The sequence below is a fragment of the Zootoca vivipara genome, chromosome 6 (genome assembly GCF_965207765.1).
Source record: "Zootoca vivipara chromosome 6, rZooViv2.hap1.1, whole genome shotgun sequence".
Lineage (NCBI taxonomy): Eukaryota > Metazoa > Chordata > Lepidosauria > Squamata > Lacertidae > Zootoca > Zootoca vivipara.
Window position 1 is genome coordinate 80,804,021 of NC_142589.1, and position 23,699 is coordinate 80,827,719.

At 51.8% G+C, this 23,699-nt stretch overlaps 1 protein-coding gene across 1 annotated transcript in view; it reads right to left on the minus strand.

The window, feature by feature from the left end:
- The window catches only part of LOC132592279 (snake venom vascular endothelial growth factor toxin HF), a 55,107-nt gene extending 34,515 nt beyond the window's left edge, over positions 1-20,592 (minus strand). Inside the window, exon 1 of the mRNA XM_060275484.2 lies at positions 20,385-20,592. The gene's annotated coding sequence lies outside the window, so the exon portion shown is untranslated. The remainder of the gene's footprint in view (positions 1-20,384) is intronic.
- Positions 20,593-23,699: the final 3,107 nt, after the last annotated feature.

Sequence of the window (23,699 nt, forward strand, 5' to 3'; positions counted from 1 at the left end):
TTCTTCACTTTCCCATCGCCCCTGTCTGTCTATTATTGTCTTTCTGCATCCATCCATCTATCTCCGCCCCCCCCTCCCCACTTCCAGTGACCTAGTGGATCCTGTCCACCGTGTGGAAAACTCGTGTGGAAAACTCGCCTCCTCCGTTCAAGACCTCCCCCCCTTTGCTCTCACAGACACATTCGGTCATACACCTTTGCTCTGGTCCTTTTGCGATGGGATGGATTTCCTTGTCTGTAAAACACCCTCCTTGAAGATGGAGCTTGCTCTGCATTCCCTGGGGGCTCTTAGGTCCTGCTTCCCATAATGGGCATCTGGTTGGCCACTGTGAGAACAGAATGGGCCTATACAGTATATCTTTCAGGATGTAGTAGTAGTAATAGTAGTAGTAGTAGTAATAATAATAATAATTTATTATTTATACCCCGCCCATCTGGCTGGGTTTCCCCAGCCACTCTGGGCAGCTTCCAACCGAATATTAAAAACAGTACAGCATCAAACACTAAAAACTTCCCTAAACAGGACCGCCTTCAGTTGTCTTCTAAAAGTAAAATAGTTGCTTATTTGGACAATGAGAATTCACCCTCCTCCCAACTGCTTCAAATGTATGTGGAAAGTGTAAGGAGAAGGAAGGCACGTCCTGCCCCATGTAATGGACGTGCAAAATAACAAAAACATTATGGGAAATTATATATAATGAGCTGAAAAAAATGTTTAAAATAACATTTGTGGAAAAACCAGAAGGCTTTTTACTGGGAATTTTAGGTGCAGACATACCAAAGGAGCAGAAATGATTATTTATTTATGTACGTGACAACAGCAGCGCAGATACTACTGGCCCAGAGATGACGAGAAGATAAAGTCCGGGCCAGAAACAAATGGCTGATGAAGAGGATGGACTATGCCAAAATGGCAAAAATGACCGGGAGAATAAGAAACCAGGAAGATAAAAACTTTAATAAGGAATGGGGAAAAAATTATGAGTTGTTTAAGAGAACACTGTAAGCAGCGAAAAACTTTGGCAGGATTTGAGTAACACTTTGTAATGCATTAAAAACTAAGGTAAAAATTGATGTTTTTTTTTAAATGTAGAAATTATATGATGCAGTAGAAAAAGTTTGACAATGGAAACCATGGAGGGGGGAGGGAAGTCTAAGGATTCAGCGAATCCTAAATGTTGATGATTATGACTAATGTTTGAATTCAAATGTATAGTGCAAAACTGAATGATTTTTATTTTTATTTAAAGATAATTCATCCTGCTCCCTGCAAGGATCCATTCTGTGGGCTTCCATTCACTGCAGACAGTTGCAGGCTACAGACACCAAACCAACAGCTGGAGAAGCTGGCTTTTGCCTCTCAGCAAACAAACAAACAAAACCCCAACAACAACACCATCAGGCCAGCCCAGAAATTGCTCCACTCAGCTCATTGCTGCTTTCCAGCACCCTTCCTGTGTAGCCCAAATGGGGCCTGTCTGGCTACAGAAGGCGCTCAAGTCAGAAAGAGCAGCATGTGGGGGGTCTGAGGGTTCAAGGCCCAGATCCTTTGGCAGGTCATACAGGGGTGTTTGCTAATGGGGCACAACTCGCCAGCATGTTTTGCAACACCAGAAGGAGGTCCTGGGATTTTCTTTCTCTGGTGTTCGGTTCCATAGCAAAATATTTTGGATTATTTGTCACTGGAAGCAGGAAACTCAGATGCCCTCCTATTATTTTCTAAAGTTAATTGCGCCATCCAGTGGCCGCAGTCCTCTCTGCAAGCCGCATGCTAAACTCAACTCTGATTTTTATTTTATTTTTTGAAAAAGAAACCAGTCACACAGATATTGCAAAATGAGGCAGCCCATCAGGATAGGACCTTAGGGCAAATGTTCAGGGCCCTCCCTCAAGAGGATGAGGTGGTGTTTCCCTCAGTGCAGCTGGGCTGGGAAACCACATTTTGAAACAAACAGTCATGACACGAGAATTTGTGGGCATGCAAAGCAGATGAATGTTGGAAAATTCAGGACAGATAAAAGAGAGTTTCTTGATATCATTATTATTATTATTATTAATGATGATTCAATTATTTAATTTCTATACCCCTTGATATATTTAAACTACATCTAAGCGGTGTACGGAAAACGGAAGCAGCAACAGAGAGAACTTCAACAAAGCATTACAAAAATACGGTTACATATAAAAATGTTACATTAATACAAAGTTACTAAAAGGGACTGCCTTGTTTTTATAAACCACATACAGTATAAGCCAAACTGCTTGGTTGAAGAGTGAAGGGTACAAATGCTCTAAGTAAATAATAATAAATAGAGGGTGGCCCATAAGACTACTATTTCCAGAGTCTAAAGTTGCCTAATTACGCCACTGAGAGTAGCTTAAATTTCACAGGAACCTTGTGCTGGATCAGGGCGAGGAAAACACTCTGTACCAAATGGAGCCAAGCAAATGCCTCTAGGAAGCTTCGAAGGCATGGCCTGCCACTCTTGTTTGTCCCCCCCCCCAAGGAACCTGCTGCGTGCAGAGGTAGACTACACCTGTCCATGGAGGTTCTGCTTTGCTGGCATGGAGTATACACTTGCCGGGTCTACACCTCCCCAGCTCTGACAGTAGGCTTTCGATGGCAGGGCATCTCAGGAAATCATCCCAAAGCGGGCACTACGGGGCTCACTGCTAGGTTGGAGCGGTCTCTGGACAAATTTTTGGGGTAGGGAGAAGTGTTGTGGGAGGGGGAAAATTTAAGACAAAGTAAGAAGAGCTCTGTGGGGGGGGGGGTTCTGTATATCTGGAAGGACGGTGCCAGCCCTATCATGAGGCTGGATGATGCAGCTGACTCAGGCTGCAGATGCTGGGGGGGGGGGGCAATGGACAGTGACCAGATTTTGGAGGACAGAACCGAACGGGCTGTGTGTATGGAGGCAGTTTACCTTATTTTCTAGGGGCAAAGGCCTTCCCACAGAGTGCGATCAGGCACCAAAATGTCTTGAGCCTTCTGTGTCCAATTCTGGGCATAGCACAATTTAAGAAAGGTGCTGACAAGCTGGAAGGTGTGCCGAGGAGGGCGACCGAGATGATCAAGGGACTGGAGACGGAACCTGATGAGGAAGGGTTGGAGGAGTTGGGTCTGTTTAGCCTGGGAAAGAGGAGACTAAGAGGAGATGTGATCGCCATCTGTCACATGGAAGAGAGGAAACATGCTTGTCTTCTCCTGCTCTGGAGGGTAGGACTCGAACCCACGGCTTCAAGCTACAAGAAAGGACATTCCAGGTAAATATCAGGAAGAACTTTCTGACAGCAAGAGCTGTTTGACAGGGAAAAGGTTTCCCTCCCGAGGTGGTGGGCTCTCAGTCCTTGGAGGTTTTAAGCAGAGGTTGGGTGGCCATCTGTCAGGAATGCTTTAGCTGAGATTCCTGCATTGCAGGGGGCTGAATTGTAGAGTTGGCCCCTTCCAACTCTACAATTCTATGATTTTACAGCATTTGCTTCACCTTCCCTGAAATGCCGAATTCCTCCTCCTCTTCCTCCACCTGCAGAGCCTGCCTGTCTTTTTCCTTCTCTCGCCCCCCGCCAGCCCAGCTAGTGACTCATCCTCTCCGTCCCAGCCCGAGAGGCGCGTTCTGCGCGTCACTTGTGAATCCGCCCTCAAGGAGGCGGGGGGGGGGACTTGGCCCGCAAGAACGCGCATGATGTCAAGCAGGAGCGCGCCGAGAAAAGCCTGGAAAGGGAGAGAAGGATGGAGGCCGAGCGGACTGGCCGGCCAGCCTGCCTGCCTGCCTGCGTGCGGGTCCCCGGGCGGGCAAGCGCGCAAGGCGCGGCAGCTATGAATAGCGCGGCTGACGCGCGGCGCTCAAGGGGGCACCTGCGCACCGGCCCCCGCTCTATTTTTAGGGCCGGGTGAGCTATAAATAGCCGCAGGAGCCAGAGGCCAGGCCGAGATGACGCGGGCCGGCGCGAGAGAGCGAGCGAGGGGTAGGGGCTGATTCAGAGGCGGCGGCGCGGCCGAAGGCAGTAAAGCGCAATGGTTACGGCTTAGAAGAGAGCCTCCTCCAGCATTGCCAGCATCCCTCAAGAACCATGCTCCGAGTCCAGGGGGAGTCCGGACTCCTGGGTCCCTACTGAAGAAGAGGCCTAGCCCTAGGCTCCTTTTGCGCGCCTGCAAGCTCGGCGCGCGTGGGCTGGGTGTGCGCTGCACTCCCGCTGGCTTCTGGGCTTCTTCCCAGTGGGTCATCTGGGTGGCTACTGGGAGAGCAGGAGGCTGGGCGACGACACTCCACCCCCGTTATTTAGACCTGACCCTGCTCCACCCAGTGAACTTCGTGGCAAAGGGGGGGTATGCGGGGAACCCAGATGTCCTGTGTCCTCGCAACACGTTTCCCACGACAGCACCCTGGTTTCTTACTCACCCCAGGCAAGGTGAGGGCAGTGGGTTTCTGGAGTGCAGGCACCCATTAAGGGCTGCAGCAGCGAACGGGTCAGAGCCACGAGGGGGCGCTGCCCCGCGGGAAATTCTCCTGCGCAAGCCCCTGGATGGCTCTTGCGCTGGAGAGGAGTGCCCCTTGGACTGGGTTGTCTCCCGAGGGAGCAGGGGCGTAGCCAGGATCAAAACTAGGGGGGGGGCAAGCCATGGTCGTTCAGGGGCGGGGCCAAGGCACAGAAGGGGAGGGGCCACAAAGTGGGCGGGGCTAAAGGGCCAACGGGCCTGATGACATCGTGGCGGTGGCAGCAGCGGCCACCTTGTGCTTCTGGGGCTGGTAGCGTTGGCGGCTACCCTGCTTGGCTGGAGAGGACGGGAGGGTCGGGCAGGCGAGAGGGGGTGGAAGGGCGGGCGAGGGCGAGGCAAGACATGGCCGCAGCCACGACGGCTCCGAGGCGTTGCTGCATATCAGCATAATATTTCAACCATGGTTCAAGCCCCACCTTAGGGAAAAAATCCTGCATTGCAGGGGGTTGGACTAGATGACCCTTGTGGTCCCTTCCGACTACAATTCTATGATTCTATTGATATATTACCATAGCATATGCATCATTCTGCTTTCTTGAATTGTCCTACTCCTAGGCATAGCATCTAACTCCTAGAGGCCTAGGTGCCCCCCCCAATTACTGGTAAATACCGTATTTGAAAGAGTCATCCCCCCATGTTGATGGGCTTTCTATGTGGGGCTTATCTGCCCCCCCCATATTTTATTAAGGATTGAAGAGGGAGGGAAGGAAGGAAGAAATAGAGAGAGGGATAACTCATATTTGTGGGTGCCTCTGGGTGACGCTGTGATGCTGGAACTCTGCATGTACAGGAGCCTTGTAAGCAGCTTTCTCTCTGCTTGATTTACAGCAGGCACGTCCAACAGGTAGATTGTGATCTACCAGTAGATCACTGGATGTCTGTGGTAGATCACTGGTAGGTCACTGGCACCCCTAAAAAAAGCTCACCCAAAATTTTCCTCCTCCCTCAAAAAAGTTGAACTATGACCTGAAGTCCTAAACAAAAATGGGCCTCCCTCCTAAAAGAAGCTCAACAAGTTTGACCTAAACCACAAAAACCAGGGCTTCCCTTCCTTTTAAAAAAAACTCAACAGCTTTGACCTGAACCCCCCAAAAGGGAGTAGATCACCCCCAGTTTTAAACTCTGAGTATATCAGAGTCTCTTGGGAGGTGGCCACCCCTGATTTACAGTATACAGATGCAGGAGGAGGGGCAGACTGGAACACCAATGCTTTTTATAAACATCACTGTGTCTGTCAAAGCTACAGCCCCCCCCTTTCTTATTCACTTCTTTTTAGCCTTGCAGAGCCACCTTATTCAAATTGAATCCTCTGAGTCTGCACCCTCATTAAATCGCCAATAGAACTCATAATGCTCCTGAATGCTCATTAACAACTGCCACTTAAGAACAATAGGGTGAAATGGTCAGCTATCGAATCTTGCCTGGGGATATATGCTCCATTGTCTTAACTGCTTAACTACTGGTAGCCACTTTCCTTTATTTATTTGATGTGGTTTTGTTACTGCTGTGTTTCCCCCCCCCCCCAGCAAGCAGAGACTTAGCTGCTCTTGCTAAAGCAAAGCCCTTTCCACTTCAGTTTTTGGAGGGGGAAAGTGCTGGTTATGGTCTGTAAAATACATTAATTTTTTTGCTTCTAGGGGGGGCAGCTGCCCCCCCTGCCTACGCCCATGCGAGGGAGGGAGGTCCCGCTTTGGTGGCTTCAGTCCCAAAGGTTGTTCAGGACTTTCACTCAGGCCTCTGGGTCCTTGGAAGGTGGGGGAAATACAAACAATTGTATTTTCTTTCTGCTCTTAGTTTTGATAGGTTAAGGACACCAGGAGAGCAAAATGAGGCCCATCTAGCTGAGCATCCTGTTCCCACAGTGGCCGAATACCCATAAGAACATAGGAATCTAGATAGACTGCCCCTAGACCTGGAGGTTCCATAAGAACCTAAAAAACAGTCCAGCATCCTCTTCTCACAGTGGCCAACCAGATTCCTGTGGGAAACCCGCAAGCAGGATTTGAGCACAAGAGCAACAATTCCCCCTCCTCTTAGTTTCCAGCAACTGGTACTGTATTCAGAAGGAAGCTCACTGGGCATGACTTTGGACCCATCACTGCCTCTCTGCCTAACCTACCTCACAGGGTTGTCGTGGGGATTAAATAAGGAGGAGGACCATGTATGCCACCTTGAGCACCTTCCAGAAAAAGGTGGGGTATAAATGCAATAAATAAAGAAATAATAATAAATAGGGAGTGAGGTGGGGGAGGGGGTCAGGTGTCTGATTGCTGCTGCTCTTAAATGAATTTTGATGTTCTAAATGTTTTTAAGCAGCAATTCTTTTTTAAAGTCTTAAATATTATTTATTACTCTTTTCAACAAGAACAAAAGACCAAAATCATGGACAACTTCGGTTACAATGGAGGACAACAGAGTTATATAAAATATTAAGTCCGTTATACATCTAAAAGCCCAAACTACATCGATTATATTTTCAAATAGCCCTGCCATGAAGATGACTGAGCTGCTGGAGGCTGTGTAAACCTGCCTCTCCCCCAACATCTTTAGTAAGCTCAGTTAGTGTTTTTTTGTGTTTTTGTTTTTTACTTGATGGGGGGCAGCTGCCCGCCCCAGTTATGCCAATGGCACTTGTCCCCAATGCACTAACCATTACACCATGCTGCCTTCAGTCTCCCCTTGGATTACTGGGCCGTAAATTAGATGTTCCAAGAGAACTAGACCCCCCCCCTATCTTTTGGGATTGGCTCTTGAGATTTCTAGTGGGGTGCTATCATGCACCCAGTGATCTTCACAGATGTGTGGGGCTTTGAATCCTGTTCCCTCAGGCCCCCTTTCGACACCTTGAAATACTTGCGATGGGTAATAGCAGGGATACCAAAGCCTTCTGGGACACAGCAGGATTAAATGGGTTTTCCATCTATTTTATATTGCACCGTTTTAACATTTTGATGCTTTCTCCTTTGGGAGAAAGGGCAAGATAGAGATTTTCTGAACGGTTAAATAAAAGAATATTACTAAACACCCATTCAGTTGTGCGTTTTAATTGATTTTTTGGTGTGTTCTTATTTACTTGTTTTTATTGTAAGCTGCCAGCAGCTTGTGCGAAGGGCAGCATCTGAATCATCCAAATAAATGAACAAATTTCCTTTTCAGGCCTCGGAGTGGAGATGTGGGGGATTTCAGCAAAGCCTGCTCATCGCAGATTGAGAGTTGACAAAAGAATGGGAATGCGTGTGCAGATGAAGGCGACCGAGATGATCAAGGGTCTGGAAAGAAAGCCTTTTGAGGAATGGTTCAGGGAGCTAGCACGGGGGGGGGGGACGGGGGACGGGGGGGGGGGCAGGACTGAGATGTGATAGCAGTCCATGTGAAAAACAGATCTAGGGGTATAAACAGAAGTCTCATGTCTGTGGGAATGTTCAGGGATGTAGGAAAGGATATATTATTTGATTATATCCTATTCCAACTTGTGTTAACAAGTTTCACAAATTTAGCAGAATAACATTCCCCTTTTAAACACACGGCAGCGGATGCATTGCTCAGGTTCGCTAAAACCTCTATAATAATATTTTCCTGGTATTTCCCCTTTTATTCCCTCCTAAAAGATAAGACACGACACAGTCTTCTATAAAAGTATAAAAAGAGTTTACTCACACATCATTCTGTTCACACAGGATGCCAGAAGGCAGACTTGGCTTAGAAAAAGTTACATACACTTGGAAACTATCCCATAAGGAGATAGCTCCTTTGTCCTCTCTTGGCTGGAAGCCAAGAGAGCATCTCTGGCTAAGCAGATGTTGCTTGCTGGGTGATTGTAGTCAGAGAGAGAGAGAGAGAGAGAGAGAGAGAGAGAGAGAGAGAGAGAGAGAGAGAGAGAGAGAGAGAGAGAGAGAGAGAGAGAGAGAGAGATGGTGGCCAGCCCAGTGCTTTTGTTTACCTGCACACAGGTGAGGCCACCTCTAGTGACATGCAGAGGATGTCTGTCCTAGCCCAGGAGAAACAGGAAGTTCCAACTGGCTGGTCTAGACATCCCCTTCTATGTCCACTCTAGGGATGTTGTACTTGACTGCTCTTGTGTTTCACATCCCACAATGTCCAGATCAATTGGAGTGATATTACTGCTCTCTTCTTTCTTGTTCAGACCACACTTGGAATACTGTGTCCAGTTCTGTGCCCAGAGCAGACCCCCTCCCCCCCCCCGCACAGCACACACAGACCAATGAGGAACGTTTGAGGGAGCTGGGTAGGGTATCTGGAGTATCTGGAGTATCCAGTTTGGAGCAGCAGTTAAAGAAGGGTAATGACAAACCTAGACAGCATCTTAAAAAGCAGAGACATCACCTTGCCGACAAAGGTCCGTATAGTTAAAGCTATGGTTTTCCCAGTAGTGATGTATGGAAGTGAGAGCTGGACCATAAAGAAGGCTGATCGCCGAAGAATTGATGCTTTTGAATTATGGTGCTGGAGGAGACTCTTGAGAGTCCCATGGACTGCTAGAAGATCAAACCTATCCATTCTTAAGGAAATCAGCCCTGAGTGCTCCCTGGAAGGACAGATCGTGAAGCTGAGGCTCCAATACTTTGGCCACCTCATGAGAAGAGAAGAATCCTTGGAAAAGACCCTGATGTTGGGAAAGATTGAGGGCACTAGGAGAAGGGGACGACAGAGGACAAGATGGTTGGACAGTGTTCTCGAAGCTACGAACATGAGTTTGACCAAACTGCGGGAGGCAGTGGAAGACAGGAGTGCCTGGCGTGCTATGGTCCATGGGGTCACGAAGAGTCGGACACGACTAAACGACTAAACAACAGTGACAAGCTGGAACGTGTGCAGAGGAGGGCAATCCAGATGGCCGAGGGTCTGGAAACCAAGCCATATGAGGAACGGTTGAAGGAGCTCGGAATGTTTAGCCTGGAGAAGAGGAGACTGAGAGGAGATAGGATAAAGGTAAAGGTAAAGCGACCCCTGACCATTAGGTCCAGTCGTGACCGACTCTAAGGGTTGCGGCGCTCATCTCGCGTTATTGGCCGAGGGAGACGGCATACAGCTTCAAGGTCATGTGGCCAGCATGACAAAGCTGCTTCTGGCAAACCAGAGCAGCACACAGAAATGCCGTTTAACTTCCCGCTGTAGCGATACCTATTTATCTACTTGCACTTTGACGTGCTTTCAAACTTCTAGGTTGGCAGGAGCTGGGACCAAGCTCACCCCGTTGCAGGGATTCGAACCACCAACCTTCTGATGATCGGCAAGCCCTAGGCTCAGTGGTTTAACCCACAGCGCCACCTCGGAATGTTTAGCCTGGAGAAGAGGAGACTGAGAGGAGATAGGAGAGCCTTCTTCAAATTTCTAGAAGTTTATATGGTGGATGAAGCAGACTTGCTTTCTCTCCTGCTCCTGAACCCACGGATTCAAGTTACAAGAAAGGAGATTCTGACTAAACGTTTGGAAGAACTTTCTGACAGTAATTCGAATGTGGAAAGGACTCCTTCAGAAAGTGGGGGGCTCTCCTTCTTTGGAGATTTTAAAGCAGAGGCTGGATGGCCATCTGCCAGGGATTCGAGGACCACAAATCGTTTGCTCCTACGGAGAGCGGCCACCAGAGGGCAGCAGAGAGCCGCGCGAAGAGCAGCGGGAGAGCGAGCGTTGGCTAAGCTGCTTGGCATGCAGAACGGTCCATCCTCTCCCCCCCCCCCCACTACGAGGTTGGTATCTGGGTGGCTGGGTCGTCGCGCAGACTCCTGGGGTCTTCTAGGCGCGCGTCTCTTGCGGATCAAACTCAGCTCCTTCTTCGTAGAGGGAGGGAGGGAGGGAGGGAGGGAGGGAGGGAGGGAGGGAGGAAGGAAGGAAGGAAGGAAGGAAGGAAGGAAGGAACCCCCGGGCTTTGCACCCGAGTTTTGGAGCAGGCGAACACCTCGGAGGGCTGGCGGGAGGCATGGAGGTCTGGCCTGGTTGGTTGTGTCCAAGGCCAATTTGGAGCTCAGAGCTCTGCAGCTCCCTTTATTCAAGATGCGCCCCCCAGCCTGGGAATAAGGGACCCACGACCCCCCCCCTCTAAGAATGGACCAGGATCCTTCTCTGCATCCATCCATCCAGGTTCTGGGTGCACCGAAGGTGGCCCATTCGCGCCTGCCCCCCTTCCCTCCCCGTAATCCGCTGCCTGCTCCTTCGGGCAGCTCAGGAGAGCACCTTCCATTTTTACCCTTCGGATGCTATAAATAGCCACTCTCTCCTTACTCGCTCGGCAGCGCTGCAGCCCGAAAAAGCCGCGCGCCTCTATATGGAGCAGCCAGGCGGCGAGGCGCGTGGGCTTCCGGCGGCCACCGCTGGCGTGCGCGCCCGCGCATCTGCGTCTGCGGGGACAGTCAGCCAGAGAGGCACTCCCCCAGCACACACACCATCATTGCGCGCGCGCACCTCCCCCCCAGGTCTCAGGACAGATCAAGCTGGGGGCACCCCTTAGGAAGAAGAGGTGCATTGCTCAGACAGAGAGGATGCTCAGGTGCAGCCGCTCGGAAGGGGGCAGGGGGCAGAGGTGGGGGGGGGTGTCTGTTTGCTTGCTGCATTTCTGCCCATCCTTCCTCCGAGGAGCTCAGGGTGGCGCCCCATGGGCACTGCGATCTGGCCACGCCAAAGGGAGACAGTTCCTACCGCAAGGCTGAGGCCAGAGTGCTGCGTGGGTCCACCTGCCACGCTCAGGATTCCGCCCCCTCTACACAAGCCCGTAGTTTGCCCAAAGGCTCACCCCTCTGGCCTGGCGCTTTGGGGTCCCAGATACGTGGGGTCGGCTGTGTGTGCATTGCTTTGAGGGTGTTGAAGGTTGGTGTAAGAGCATAAGAAGACGCTGGCTGGCTGCTGGATCGGGCTCTAGCTAAACAACAGGAAGAACTTTCGGACATCAGTAAGAGCTGTTCCGCAGCGGAGCGGTCTCCCTTGTGAAGTGGTGGGCTCTCCTTCCTTGGAAGGTTTTTAAGCAGAGGTTGGGTGACCATCTGTCCTGGATGCTTTAGCTGAGATTCCTGCATTGCAGGGGGTTGGACTAGATGAGCCTTGGGGGTCCCTAACAACGGTACAATTCTATGATTCTCTAATTAGATTCTCTCTAATTCAGCATCACAGTGGCCAGCCAGGTGCCCCCCCCCAAAGGGAAACCCACAAGCAGGACTGGGCGCAACAACCCTCCTCCTGCAGTTCCCAGCATGTGATATTCAGAAGCATTGCAGTCTCTGACGGTGGAGGCAGAGTACGGCCATCGTAGCTAGCGGCCAACGCCATCGATAGCCCTCTCCTCCAGCAGAAGCGGATTTAGGACAGTGACCGGTTCGCCCGCACTGGGTGCGGAGCCGAGAGGGCCCTCCAGGGGGCGCTGCAACAGTGATGGAAGGCGAGAGGCTGGGTGCCTTTGAAATCTGAAATTTTAAACTCCCCCACTGGGTCCTCCATGAGGAATATTGGGAGCGGTGGGGGATGGGACAGAAAGGTTCTTGCGGGGACCCCTCATCCATGATTTAGGGGGCGGGCAATGCTCCAGAGTCCTGGTCTTCAAACATAACCTGAACAGCAATGCAGGGAACTAAGGCTAAGCCTGAAACACCCTTGTGGTACGTGCTGTTCCAGAGCGGGACAGATGTGCCTCCGGAAATGAGCTCTGGTTCGCTTGGATGTGTCCAGGCAGCGGGGGCTGGTAGGGCAGAATTCAGGAAGCCCGACAGTAGGGGGCGCCAGAGCCAAATGACAGGCGGCGCCAAGAAATTCTGCTTCAGCCTTCTCCCTGCTGAGCTCTACTAGGGGGAACAAGGAGACGGAGGCAGGGGCGTAGCAATGGGGAGGCCATACGCCCCGGGTTCCACTCTGGAGGGGGTGCCACTTGGCGCCCCCACCCCCATGACTTCCAAGCCAAGCCTCCAGCCTCCCGGTAAAAAGTCTGCTCAGCGCGGTGCGATGTTTCGCATGTGTTGTTACATGGCGGGGTATCGCTGCCCCCCTGCGCCTCCAAAGCTGTTCGCCTCCAGCTCCAAACTCCAGGTAAAAAGCCCGCTTGGCGTGGTGGACGCACCGCACTGAGCAGGCTTTTTACCTGGAGTTTGGAGTTGGAGGCATGCGGCTTTGGAGGCGCAGGGGGGCAGTGATACCCCGCACGTAACGATGCATGCGTTGTTATGTAACACGCATGCATCGTTACGTAGCGACACTGCACGCCCCCCCCAGGAGCATGGCAATTTGCCGCCCCGGGTGTCGCAGTGGCTCGCTACACCACTGGACGGATTAGGAGGCGGCAGCTGGCAGCTTAAGCCTCGGAAGGAGAAGGGGGAGAAGTGATATTAGGAGGGGTCAACCTGGGAAGGGTCCAGAAGAGATGCTTTTAGCTCCTGGGCCCGAGAATCTCCATCTTTCCCATCTGACATTGCATGTCTTGAACTGGACAAGGGGGCCTCCCAGTGGGCAGAGAAGTTGAAGGATGGAAGGCTTGGGACAGATAAAAGGAAGGACTTATTCAGGCAGCGCAGAGCTAAACTGTGGAACTCACTGCTGCAGGGCAGAGGTAGGCAGCCAACCTGGGTGGCTTTAAAAGAGGATCACACAAATTAGGGGAGGAAAGGGCTATTGATGGCTACTAAGGTCAGGTCAGCTGTGCCCTGACTCTACTTGCAAGTACCTGCTGATGGAAAACACAGGAAGGGAGCGTTGCTCTCACATTCGAGTCCTGCTTGCAGGCTTCCTTCCCGGAATGGGCATCTGGCTGGCCACCGTGAGAAGCGGACGCTGGACTGTTCTTATGTTATTTTCAGATACCCTCCGACTCTGTGCATAGGACCCAACCCAAATGACAAGAAAGCAAGCAATTCCAACTAAACATCAGGAACAATTTTAATTTTTGTTGAGACCATAGAAGGGACTCCCTCGGAAGGTGGAGGACTCTCATTTGTTGGAGGTTTTTCAACAGGGGGTGGGAGGCCACCTGTTGGGGGATTCCTCCGCTGCGATTCCTGCCTCACGGGGGCGGGTTGGGCTAGATGACCCCCGGGGATCCCATCCCCCTCTACAATTGGGGGCACACAGAAGTGTGTGGGGTCAAGGAAGCAAGGGGAGGCAGGCTTTATGACAACAGTGTGTTTACAAATATATAGGCGAGGCCTGCTATGCAACACCCCCCCCCCTCACTCCTTAGCGACCCAATAGTTCTAAGCAGGCAGGCAGGCAAACAAACAGAGCCGTGGAGGGGCCTCCAGCAAATGCTGTTTATGTAAGCAACAGGACTTCCAGGCGAGAGGGAGCAGGCGCAGACTCTTGCCAGCCCCGTGGAGGAATGCAGCCAGCCTGCCAAGATTCTCTGTAGAATCCCCTGGGTAGCCCAGAGCAGGTACACACCTTACGGCGGGGGTGGGGAGGGTGAGTGCACCCTGGGTGACTGGCAAGGGCTGGGCTGGGTGGCTAAGGGAGAGGAGCAGGTGGGAGAGGGAGGTGCAGAGATTCTGGGTTCCCTCAAACACACACACACAGCACACTCCTCCTGAATACATTTTGCAGATGAGGCAAAACAGAGAGAGAGAGAGAGAGAGAGAGAGAGAGAGAGAGAGAGAGAGAGAGAGAGAGAGAGAGTCTGACCGAGTGAACTACAACTAGAACCAGGCCTCTGTCTCTGTGATCTCAGTAGGAGGCCTTGGGCAAGGCACTGCCTTCCCCGCCTCAGTCTTCCCATGTGTGAAATGGGACCAAATGCGGCCAAGGTTCGAAAGGGGTTGCTGCAAGGAGGGATGGAATAAGGATTGTAAAGCTCCGAGAAGGCAATGCTACGTTGCTATGAGATTTGTAGTTAATAGCCAGGTCCCCGCATAGCTTTGGCACCCTCAGCATGAGAGTTCTCCTCTGCAGGAAGGCAAACAGCTCTGCAAAGGGATCAGGGTGATCCGTGCAGGAATGTAAGAAAAGCCCCTGTAGCTGGATCAGGCCCATGACCCATTCAGGCCAGCATTCTCTTCCCACAGTGGCCAGCCAGATGCCTCTAGTCTAGGAAACACAAGCACAAGAGCAGCACTCTCCCCTCCTGTGGGCATTCAGAAGCATTGCTGCATCTAACCAGGGGTGCCAGCTGGAATAAAATATTGGGAGACATGGAGAGCCCTCTGTGCTCCATCTAGGGTGGTCGCCACCACTGGCTCCTGTGGCAGGGAGTTCCGTAGTTAAACTCTGTGCTGCATGAAGAAGTCCTTTTTTAAAAAAATCTGCCCTGTACCTTCCAACATTCAGCTTCGTTGGACGTCTACGAGGCCTAGTGTTCTAAGACAGGGAGAACTACTTTCCTCCTCCACTTTCTCCATGCAATCATTTTATAAGCTTCCATTGTCTTTCCTCTAAATCAAAAAGTGCCAACGCTTTCTTTGCAGGGGAGTCGCTCCATCCCCTTGGACATTTTGGTTTCCTCTGTTTTTAGCACTATGAAAAGCTTGGAATTGGTTGCAGCACTTGCTAGCGTTCCCTAAGTACATGGAGCCTCCATTTTATCACCGTGGCCAATGCCTCCTGAGACACACATGTGGGAAGCCTGTCATTCAGAAGAACTGCTTCCCCCCAACCGCACAGCCATCGGGGCTCAACCCTCCATGAATTTTCCAAACCCTCCTTTGAAGCATTCTAGGTTGGTGAGCCTCACTGCCCTCCGGATATTGCTGGACCCCATCTCCCATCCTCACTGGATTCGATGGGAAATTTGATGGGAGTTCAGCAGCTTCTTGGGAGGGCCTGCAGGGTCTCCCATCTCTGTTGGGGAAAAAAGAAGTGTTGTGCATGTGTTCCGGCCTATTTTGCAATGTATTCGTTTTATAATGTGCATTTTATAACCAGACCCTGTAACTGCCGCCTCCCGCGTTCTTTATGCTGCATTTGCAGCCCTGAAATGACCTCTGCAGGGCGCAAGCTTGGGTAGGGTATCTGGAGGTCCCTACCCCATCCACAGGTCTCTTATCAGCCCCTTTTATCCAGAAAGAACCACCCTTCTAAAATGCTGCCTGGCCTGGTAAGAGATAGACTTTGACTTCTAGACACACTCACCTGGCTTAAGTGATTAGGAGTCAATATTCTCTCTCTCTCTCTCTCCCTCTTGCACACAAACATTGGTTTTATTTATTTCAGAGCAAAAGAAAGAGGGCTCAGGGGAAACAGGGGCATTCAGCCAAGGATTGGGGAAGGCCTTCCTCACGAAGCCCAGAGTTAAACCGTGGAACTCTCTCCCATAGGATGCAGTAACCGCTTTAAAAATAGGATTAGACAAATTCATGGAGAAGGAGAGGGCTATCAATGGCTACTTCTAGCCTCAATGGCTTGACTCTGCCTCCACAACTGGAGACAGCAATGCTTCTGAACACCAGTTGCTGGAAACCACAGGAAGGGAGAATCCTGCTTGCCCACAAGCATCTGGCCGGCCGCCGTGAGAACAGGATGCTGGGCTGATCCAACAAGCTCCTCTGATGTTCTTATGTCCTTAAAAAACTGTGGAACCTCCTTTTCGTTTGCCCCTGGTCTCTTTCCCCCTGCTGGCTGCAGTACCCCACCAAAAAGAAATGAATACTTCCGCTAAGTTGCAGGGGGTTGAACTAGATGACCCTTGGGGGGACCTTCCAATGCTATGATTCTATGGTCCCAGTTTCCCTCCTCTTCCTCCCTCTGTCCCTGTTCCCAGGCTCCTCTGCACCCTCCTCCCAGACTGGAGGCCCCAGCTTTGCCGGAGCAAAACATTGGTCTCTTAGCAACAAGTTTCGCCTTCCAATTCTGGCTGTTGTTATTTACCGAGGCCACCGGCCAAATTCCCCTGGTCCTGGGCCAGAAGCCACAGCTGAGGAGGGATAGGCTGAGCTCTTGCCACTGCCAGAGGCTCCTGGCACGCAATGCGCTGGGAGTGCGCTGCTGGGCTGGAGTCACCTTTCGCACACAAAACCTCCCTGACACACTCACCCAGATAAGGCAACACAAACACACACAGAGAGATCTTGTGTGATTGTGTCTCCGCACAATCACAGGCCAGGAGATGCAGCCAGGCTTTCACCCCAGCTGGTGCAAACATCTCTGTTTACACACATGCATTCCCACGAAAGCTCATACCTATGACAAACTTAGTTGGTCTCTAAGGTGCTGCTGGGAGGAATTTGTGTGTGTGTGTGTGTTTCGACACACACAGCGTTACTTGCACAGTTGCACGATCCTTCACGTGAATGTTCACACATGCACGAGCACCAAAACAGAACTGTGGAATTGTCGAGTTGGGGTTATCTAGCCCAAACCCCTGCAATGCAGGAATCACATCAAAAGAATCCTGTCCAAGCTCTATTTAAAAAACCTGCAGCAAAGGAGAGCCTGCCATAATCAGGGCTACCAATAAAACAAAGCCTAAATGTTCTCCACTAGTAGTTAACATGTATGCTCTAACTCCTTTGTTAGAGACCTAGAGGATTGTGCTGTTCTCTGAGAATTCCATTCCTAGGGAAACTCTGGGTTAAGATTACTGCAATGCCTTACACATGGGGCCACTGGCGGAGGAAGGGGGGGTGCGGTTCGCCCCGGGTATCATCCCTGAGGGGGGGTGACATTGCCGCCCCGCCCCCTGGGACGCTCGCTGCTTGCTGTGCCACCCCCCTGGGACGCTCTCCGCGGTGCCCCCGTAAGACGCTCACCACGGGCGGTGCCGGCTGCTGCGGGTGGTGCCACCCCTGTGCTCGCTGCCCCGCCCCCGTGGGATGCTCACCGCGCTGCCCCCATGGGTCGCCAAAGCAGCTAGCTCTGCCTCGGCATGGGGCTGCCTCTGAAGACAGTTCGGGAAGGTCAGCTGGTGCAGAATTTGGCAGCCAGGTTGCTCACCGGAGCAAGACGGTTTGAACGTATTACACCAAACCTGGCCTGACTGCATGGGCTGCCAATCAGTTTCCAGGCCCGATTCAAAGTGCTTTTCTTGACTTATAAAGTCTTAAAAGGCTCAGGACTGCAATACCTCAAGGACCACCTCTCCCCATAGGAACTTACCCTGACCCTTTGATAATCATCTAAACTTCTTATTTGTGAGTCCCCTCCACAAGAGGTCCGGTTCCCCATTTGTGGAACGCTCTCCCCAGGGAGATTCAACTGGCCCCTGCATTAAACAGACGAAAACGTTCCTCTTCTCCCAGGCCTTTGGCCGATTAAGCAATCTAGACACCCTGGTGGGAGGCAGGGGGCTGTGGGTTCTTTTGTTCTTGTTCTTCTTTTTCTTATGTATTCTGCGTTTTTATCTTATATTTTTATGCTGTGAACTGCCCTGAGATCTACAGATGAAGAGTGGTACGCAACCTTAATAAATAATCTCTCAGAAAATAAAAGGGCTTGCAGTACGTTTCCGAGCACAATTCAAAGTGTTGGTGCTGACCTTTAAAGCCCTAAACGGCCTCAAAGGCCCAGTAGACCTGAAGGAGCATCTCCACCCCCATCATTCTGCCCAGACACTGAGGTCCAGCTCCGAGGGCCTTCTACGGTTCCCTTGCTGCGAGAAGCCAAGCTGCAGGGAACCAGGCAGAGGGCCTTCTCGGTAGTGGCACCCACCCTGTGGAACGCGCTCCCACCAGATATCAGAGAGAAAAACAACTACCAATTAGAAGACATCTGAAGGCAGCCCTGTTTAGGGAAGCTTTTAATGTTTAATAGATTATTGTATTTTAATATTATGTTGGAAGCCATAAATAAATTGGTATAAATTATTATTATTATTATTATTATTATTATTATTATTATTACACGAGATGTCCGAAGGTGCCCAGTCCAGAAAGAAGACCAACTGGCCTTTATTCTGCCAGAGCCAACAGCTCTGACTGTGCTTTGGGAAAGAATATCAATGGTTGTTGTTCATAAAATCATAGAATTGTAGAGTTGGAAAGGACCCCCAAGGTCACCTAGTCCATTGCAATGCAATGTTGTGTTTCCTCTTGGAAAATGTTTTGGATATTGGAGCTAGACTGGCGCTGTGGCTAAAGTGCTGGACTAGGACCTTGGAGGCCAGGTTACAAATCCCATCACTTGGCCAGGAAGCTCACTAGGCGACCTTGGGGGGCAGTCATTGCCCCTCTCAGCCTAACCTACCTCGCAGGGTTGTTGTGGGGATTAAATGAGGAGGTGGAACAGCATGTGTCTTCAGCTGCTTGGAGGAAATGGGGGGGGGTAGAAACGCAATAAATTATTTTTTCAAATGCCTTTGAAATGCAGACCGACCCAAGAGGCTTTCTTTCTGTGCTCATATCAGCCCTTCATTTAAAGCAGGGATGGGGAACGTCAGGTGCAGGGGCCAACCGTGGCCCTTGGTGCTCTCCCTATCTGGCCCTTCAAACACTCCACGGAGCCACGCGTCACATTTCCCCTGCCTGGGCACCCAAGCGCTTCCCCCAAGTGCTCGGATGTGTCCTTTGGCAGAGCCTCTTGCATGTCTGGATAGAGGTGTGTGGGTTTGTGTGGGTTTGTGTGTACAATCCAAGGAGAGCCTGGCTGCTGGACTAGGCCAGTGGCCCATCTAGTCCAGCCTCCTTTTCTCACAGTGGCCAAGCAGATGCCCATGATGGAAAAACACAACAAGCAGGATTCAAACGCAAGAGCAGAACTCTCCCCTCCTGTGGCTTCCAGCACCTCTTCTACTCCACGAATTGGTCCAATACTCTTTTTCAAGTTAATGGCCAAAGCAATCTACCGGCGCAAAAGTACAATTTTCACTCACTTTTTGCACCTAGCCACACACCCCATGCTGCCCTCAGATGGCTGCCAGAAGTGAATGTGGCCCCCGAGGACTGAAAATGGTTCCCCACTCCCACATATATAAATTGATAAAATTTCAGTGGGCAAATAAAGTGAAAGAAATGAAAACCAAAACCAAAAGATACTTGAAACTGCCATACAGTACAGTATAGGTATATAATAAATGTTATTCTGACGAGTGAAGGTAAGGGAAAAGGTAAAGGACCCCTGGACGGTTAAGTCCAGTCAAAGGCAACTATGGGGTTGCGGCGCTCATCTCACTTTCAGGCTGAGGGAGCTGACATTTGTCCACAGACAGCTTTCCGGGTCATGTGGCCAGCACCGTGATGGAAACCAGAGTGCATGAAAATGTCACTTACCTTCCCATCACAGTGGTACCTATTTATCTACTTGCACTGGAATGCTTTCGAACTGCTATGTTGGCAGGAGCTGGGACAGAGCAATGGGAGCTCACTCTGTTGCTGGGATTCGAACCGCCGACCTTCTGATCAGCAAGCCCAAGTGGCTCAGTGGTTGAGACCACAGCACCACCCACATCATTGGTCGTTCAGTGGTAGAATTCTCGCTTGCCATGCGGGAGACCCGGGTTCCATTCCCGGCCAATGCAACGATTGATTCCGACGAGTATGCAATTATTAACAAGTCACTACAATTCTTGTTCATGCATTCCAAATATCACTGGATTTATCCGTACACAATCTGCGTCTAAAAGCAAACTATTTCTAGGTTCATGAGTCTGACCAAACTGCGGGAGGCAGCGGAAGACAGGAGTGCCTGGCGTGCTCTGGTCCATGGGGTCAGTCGGACACGACTGAACGACTAAACAACAACAACATTCCTAGGTTGCGGGGGGGGGGGTTCATGACTTCTATCCCATTGATCAAAGGGGGGCCACGGTATTTTCTTTCTCAGTGAATTAACATCAGTAGTACAGTATTTTGGCAGAAGGGCGCGGGGAGTCCTTCTACGTTGACCAGCTGTCACCCCCACCCAGATCGACAGGGGGCCCCGTTCCCTCCCACACATTTCACCCCACATGCCGCCCCCACAGGGGTCTCCCTTTGTCATACTCCGAACTACTAGTAAACAAACATTCCCCTCCTCCGCCTCCTCTTTCTCACCTGATACACAAAACCCTCCCTGGCATTCGTTTAACAAGCAGTGGGGCGGAGGCTCTACTACAAATCCACCGTGAGCCCCACTTCCTTTCAATCGGGGGTGCGGGCGGAGAGAGAGAGAGAGAAAAAGAAAAAGAAAGAGCGAACCGCAGCCGACCGGCTCCGCCTCCGGAGGGTTTGCTTCTCCCGTTGGCGCTGCCCTCGGGAAGCCCCGCCCCGCCTGCCCCGCCGTCGCCAAGGCAGCGGCGCCGTTGCCGGGCAACGTCAACAAAGCCCCGAACGGCCGGCGTGATGACGCGCGCGAGGAATGGAACGCCGTTGCCAGGGAGACGGGCGGGTTGTTTGTTCTCGGCCGGGATGCCAGCCACGTGGGGCGGCCGGGTGCTCGCACAGCTAGGAGAGGATCGCCGAGCCGAGCCGAGCCGGGACGCCGGAGCTGGATGGGACCGGCGGAGAAAGAAGGGAAGGAAGGGAAAGGGCTTAGCTGCGGTTCCGGCACTGCAGGGATGGGGTTGGACTGGATGACCTTTGGGGGTCCCTTCCAACTCTGGAACATGGAGAGGATCGGAAGGGAGAGGCAAAAGGTTTAGTTGTGGTTCCTGCCTTGCAGGGGATTGGGGGAGGTGGGGGTTAGACTGGATGACCCTGGGGATCCCTTCCCTTCCAAATCAACCATTCTATGAAAGCCCCCGAGGCAGGGGTGCTGTGCTCCCGTAGCCCGCCTGCTCGCACGGGCTTCCTCCTCGTTCCTTTTCCTTCCCTGGGACTCTGTCTGCCTTCAGCCGGTCCTCGGTCCTTTTGGGGTTCCTCCCATCTCCCAGCCCAGAAGATCCCTTTGCGCATCGCTTCCTGCCTGCGCTGGGTCTCCCGCGCCTTCTGCTCCAAATCCAGCCCCCGCCCGCCCCCACAAAGACTGAGCCCCTCCCCCGCTTGCCTACTCGCCCCTCCTGACATGGACGGCACCATAGGTGGGGGACAAACGCCCTTCACCCCAAACAAGGAGCTCTCCCCCCACACACACTCCCCTTCTATTCCTGGAGCCCACTGCTCTTTTCAGAGAGCTTAACATGTAGGATGCAACTGGAATGATGCTTTGCCCGTCCTTGTGCCCCCAGCTACACTCTGCTTATCAGCCTTCCCTGTATCCCCTGCTTCTCTCCTCCTCCTGGCCCCCACCACATCTTATCCCTCCCTAGACTCACCTGCAGCCTCCTACCTGCCCCTGGCCCCTGGCTTCCATCGCTTCTGCCTCTTCCAGTCTCAACTATGATGGGTGATCTCTGTTTGGCCATCCTGGGGGGGGGCTTCCTTGCCCACTAGGCCTAGCCAGGGCCTGCCAGGTATGTAACTGGACTTGCAGGACCCACCAGCCAACCTGGGCACTGGTCTGGGGAGGCGGGAGCAGCACTTGGAGGGGCTACAGGGCCCTCTCCATCCCTGGTCCAGAAATCTCTTCTGCATGGTAGATTCCTCTCTCTCTTCCTGCCCCCCTCTACCGCCCCCACCTGTTTCCCCCTCCTATCAACCATTCTGCCTGCCCTAGGGTCTTGAGACCCCCCACCCCGCCACCTCTGATGCACCCTACATCAGATAGGCCCGAACCAGAAGAAGGCGATGGTATGGGTGTGTGTGGTGTGGGTTTGTTTTGGGTTGTTGTTGTTTTTTCTGGTGGTGGTGGGAGGGTTATGGACTAGCTGGCCCCTTGCTGTGACCCAGAAAAGGCTAGGTCCTGCTAAAAGAGAATTGGAAACATTCAAGTTGTTGTTGTCACCTGTCTGTTTAGAGAGGGAATGAAGTGCACCTGAGAGTAAGTAAAACCACTGGAGAATCACAGCGTCTGCTGTGGCAGGAGACACTGGTAATTTGTAACTGCTGCCTCCTGCGTTGTTTTTGCAACACCAAAGTGACCTTCTGGGGCGCAAACCTGGGCAATGTGTCTGGAGGTCCTGGGCTGCCCAGACGACAACCTCACTGATGCGGTCCAAAGAAAAGCAGAGCAAGACGTTTGGCTGCAGGAGTCGCTGGGAGGAGATATATAAACGGCGTCCAACGGCCTCAGGATTTGTGTAGGCTTTACTCCTTAGTCCGTGCTTTGGAGGAGGAGACACAGTAGCAAAACGAGCATCCACGTTCAGGGGCAGTATATCTTCAAATGCCAGCTGCTGGGGGAGACTGGAGGAGAGCCGTTCACCTTCAGACTCTGCTTGGTGGATTTCACAGATGCACACGGCCTTTTTAACACATACTGTACGCTGCTTCTTCCAGACGTTCCATCCTCAGTGTCCCCCCCCCCCAAGGTCTCCACAGCAGCTAGGTTCTGCTCCAAGAACTCCAATCCGTCCTCACGGGTCTCTTATTGCTGGTATGATTATTATTTCCACAGGGCGAGCCAATTCCTCCCTGCCCCACCACAAACACCCCCCTCTCCCTCTGCCCAGCCTTTTCCTTCCAGCTCACGTGACCAGCCGCAGTCCAGGACATGTGTGTTTTTATCAGCTGAGGAAGGAAGGAAGGGGAACCCGAGACACAGTGTGCAGCCAACAGAGCTGGTGGTCGAAATCCTGCACATTTCTCACACCAGCAGCCCTGCTGGAGTGCAGGAGAGAGGGGAAGAAACATGCACACAAAGTTTTAGGCCAGGGGCAGCCAACGTGGTGGTGGTGCCCTCACGATGCTGCAGACACAGCCTGCATGGCCTAAATCCAGAGGTTATGGGCGCCTTAGTTGCCAACATGCCTGTTGTCTTTGTCCATGGAGTTTTCTTGGCAGGGATACTGGAGTGGCTTGCCGGTTCCTTCTCCAGGTGGATCACGTTTAGTCAAAACTCTCCACTATGACCTGTCCATCTTGGGTGGCCCTGCATGGCATAGCTCATAGCTTCTCTGAGTTATTCAAGCCCCTTCGCCACGACAAGGCATTGATCCATGAAGGGGATCAAGAGGAGAGCGCAAAATATGGTCTGCAGCTCAACATCAAAAAACCCAATGGCCACTGGTCCCATCACCTCCTGGCAAATAGAAGGGGAAGAAATGGAGGCAGTGAGAGATTTTACTTTCTTGGGCTCCTTGATCACTGCAGATGGTGACAGCAGTCACGAAATTAAAAGACGCCTGCTTCTTGGGAGAAAAGCAATGACAAACCTAGACAGCATCTTAAAAAGCAGAGATATCACCTTGCCTACAAAGGTCCGTATAGTTAAAGCTATGGTTGTCCCAGTAGTGATGTATGGAAGTGAGAGCTGGACCATAAAGAAGGCTGATCGCCGAAGAATTGATGCTTTTGAATTATGGTGCTGGAGGAGACTTTTGAGAGTCCCAT